The sequence below is a fragment of the Palaemon carinicauda genome, chromosome 1 (assembly GCF_036898095.1).
Source record: "Palaemon carinicauda isolate YSFRI2023 chromosome 1, ASM3689809v2, whole genome shotgun sequence".
Lineage (NCBI taxonomy): Eukaryota > Metazoa > Arthropoda > Malacostraca > Decapoda > Palaemonidae > Palaemon > Palaemon carinicauda.
The window spans coordinates 247,524,239-247,528,370 of NC_090725.1; positions in this window are offsets into that span (position 1 = coordinate 247,524,239).

Here is a 4,132-nt window from a genome sequence, read left to right on the forward strand (position 1 = left end):
ACTATTATTATTATTATTATTATTATTATTATTATTATTATCATTATTATTATTATTATTATTTTCATTATTATTATCATCATCATCTTTATTATTATTATTATTGTTATTATTATTATTATTATTTTTATTATTATTATCATTATTATTATTATTATTATTACTTGCTAAAGGGTACCTGACACTTGCACGCATTCGTGGCACGCACGGGCACGCATTGATGCGCGAACTCGCGTGAACGAGCCGTGAAAATGTCGTGAACAGTGCGGGAACTCGCGTGCCAGAGCGTACCAATGCGTGCCATGCGTGCCCAGAACTTTGAAATGTTTAAAGTTTGTGGCAGGCATTGGCACGCACAAAATAGTCGTGAAATAGTCGTGAACGATGCGCCAACTGGAGTGAACTGGAGTGAACTAGAGTGAACAGTGCGGGAACTGGCGTGAACTGGAGTGAACGATGCGGGAAGTGGCGTGAACTTTATAATGAAGAGAAACAAAAAGGAAACGAAAAAATTAATGAAAAGGAAAGAAAAATAAACCTAATAAATTTTTATATTTGCTGTTTTAATGTGAAAAAAAAAAATGATATCTTATTTCAAACTATTTCTATAACTTTATAATGAAGAGAAACAAAAAGGAAACGAAAAAATTAATAAAAAGGAAAGAAAAATAAACCTAATAAATTTTTATATTTGCTGTTTTAATGTGAAAAAAAATGATATCTTATTTCAAACTATTTCTATAACTTTATAATGAAGAGAAACAAAAAGGAAACGAAAAAATTAATGAAAAGGAAAGAAAAATAAACCTAATAAATTTTTATATTTGCTGTTTTAATGTGAAAAAAATGATATCTTATTTCAAACTATTTCTATAACTTTATAATGAAGAGACAAAAAGGAAACGAAAAAATTAATGAAAAGGAAAGAAAAATATAAACCTAATAATTGTTTATATTTGCTGTTTGAATGTAAAAATAAAATGATGTCTTATTTCATGCACACACTTATTTTCCTCTATTACCAATCAAGAGCCAAAACTTTTGTTTTAAATAAAAATGAACTGAAAAATAAACCCAAGAAATGATGTTTTATTTCATCAACATACTTATTCTTCTTTATTACCTTAAAATGAAGAGCAAAACAAATTTTTTCTGTTTGCTGTTTTAATGTAAAAATAAAATGATTTCTTATTTCACCACACTTTTTTCTCTATTACCTTAAAATCGACAGCCTAAAAACTTTTCATGTTTGCTGCTTTTAATGTTAAAATAAAATGCTTTCTTAACTCTTGTACATATTTTATGTCTGCTATTTATATGTAAATCAAATGCTTTCTTGTATTTTTGTTTCTCTTTTTCCTTTGCCAGCCTTTTCTGATGCACTCCAACAAATGCTACAGCAGCTGCCAGGTATAGGTATCTTCTCCTGAATGCAATGGTGTCTCTGACAGAAAGCATTGTTGTCTCTTCCGAAGCCAATCCAAGAATGTCCTCGGGTTGGAGAAGCCCCGTTTTTATATGGAGTGGCCAATTCGTGAACTGGCGTGAACGATGCGTGAACGATGCGGAAAGATGAGTGAACGTGTCGTGAACTTCTCGTGAACTAGGCGTGCCAATTCGTGCCATGGCGTGAACGTCGCGTGAACTTGTGCGTGAACGTGTCGTGAACTGGCCGTGAACAGTGCGGAAAAAAACCCAGTGCGTGCTACTTTGTGGCACGCACTGGCACGCATCAATGCGTGCCAGTGCGTGGCAAAAATGCGCGCAAGTGTCAGGCAGGCTTTACATGTGCGTATCACTGCCAATAGCTATCAGAGCCTCTCTTTTTCAATTTAATCAAAGAATGCAAAGAGCCGTTGTAATGTCAGTACCAGTCAAAGCATTAATACAGGTTTGAGACTTAAGGGTAGAAGAGACTCTTTAGCTACGGTAAGCAGCTCTTCTAGGAGAAGGACACTCCAAAATCAAACCATTGCTCTCTAGTCTTGGGTAGGGCCATAACCTCTGTACCATGGTCTTCCACAGTCTTGGATTAGAGTTCTTTTGCTTGAGGGTACACTCGGACACACTATTCTATGTTATTTCTCTTGTTTTATGGTTTATAGTATTAATCTTTTGACTTTACTGTGGGACTCTATAACATAGTTTGGGAACAGAGAGAGAGAGAGAGAGAGAGAGAGAGAGAGAGAGAGAGAGAGAGAGAGAGAGCAGTCTCCTGTATGATATACCAATGATAAATCAGAAATTGATTCAATACAGTATGTCAAAAGAGAGAGAAACGCAGTCATACACTGCAGTCATATATATATATATATATATATATATATATATATATAGAGAGAGAGAGAGAGAGAGAGAGAGAGAGAGAGAGAGAGAGAGAGAGATTTCATTCATTAGAAATGACTTTCTAGTAGGTGTTTAAAGAGGGCTTGATCTCCACTCACGAAACATCTGATAACAGCGCAGGTAGCTGGTATGGGAGCGTCATTGTTCTGTAAGTGTCTTCTCTGTAGGACAGTGTAGGTTTTGTACGTTTACTGTACCTATAAAATGTATAGAAACCTCCTTCCATTAGTACAGGGCTGCCGAATGCAAGAGCCTGTGGTTCTTTTGCGTTTGAACATCATGTTTCCTGTGATTCTTACGCTATATTTTAGGCTATATACATATATATAGATATATATATATATATATATATATATATATATATATATATATATATATATATATATAATGCCGAGAAAGAAAGAAATAGGCTTAAATAAATGAACAGCTTTATAGCGTTTTTAAGAACCCGCAAAACACTCTGAAATTAGTCCTATTGCAAAACACTATTTATTTAAATCATTCAAATTTACGAAAATTAGTTTTAAATCGTTCAATAAACTCTCTTACCTGGAAGAAAAATCTAGGCCTATGACATCATCATCATCAGCCGTTGAGAGTCCACTGCGGAACAAAGGCCTCAGACATGTCCTTCCACTCCCGCCAGCTTCTTTTGCAATCTCCAGGAACCCATTCTGTTGTTCTTAACATCCTTCTATTGTCTGACATTCTACTTATATGCCTTGGCCATATATGAGGATTTATAATCTCTCTCTCTCTCTCTCTCTCTCTCTCTCTCTCTCTCTCTCTCTTTGAAATTTTTCCAAAATTCAGAGATACCTTAAAGTGGTGAAAGGGTTTGTGTATCGCCATGATCAGCAAAGCTATACTAGACATGACCACCCATACTAGGTTGGTTTGCTGTGAGCAATCAGACCAAAGTCTCCCACCATCAACAATTTGCCTTTGGCCAGGCTGGTGATTAAAGCTGGCCAAAGCCCAGGCATTTCATGTCTGAGGTCTTTATCCTGCAGTGCACTGGAAACGGCTGCATACGTAGGCCTACGCGCACTTCAGTCCTAGAAGTGACATTATTATTATTATTATTATTATTATTATTATTATTATTATTATTATTATTATTATTATTATGGTGATGATGATGATGATGAATATGGTGATGATGATGATGATGATGATGTTACTTTAAAAGCACTCGGACTGGGAACCCTCTCTGTTCTTCCTCTGAATTGAGCGATATTCTCATATTATTTCGTCCGGTCGAGTGAGTAATTCTCTTCTGAATTGAGCGATAGTTTCATATTGCTTCGTCCTTTAGAATGAGAGGCTTTTAGTGATTAATATACTGTATATATATATATATATATATATATATATATATATATATATATATATATATATATATATATATTTTCTTCATAATTCTTTTTAAATATGTATACTTTTATATAATATCAGAGCTTATGAAGTATTAATTATACATTATTCATACACTTTTAATATGTATATTTTCTGGTCTCAGGCATGACTTTCAAATATGTATGTTTATATTAGAAATATGCTTGTTCATAATTTTGCTTACTCACAATCATTATATACATACATATATATATATATATATATATATATATATATATATATATATGTAGCATATATATATATATATATATATATATATATATATATAGGCCTATTGGTATTTTATGATTGTTATTGTGTAAAAATTGGAATTGGTTACATGAAAATTTTCCAAAAATATGATTTTGTTTTCGATACAATATGCTGT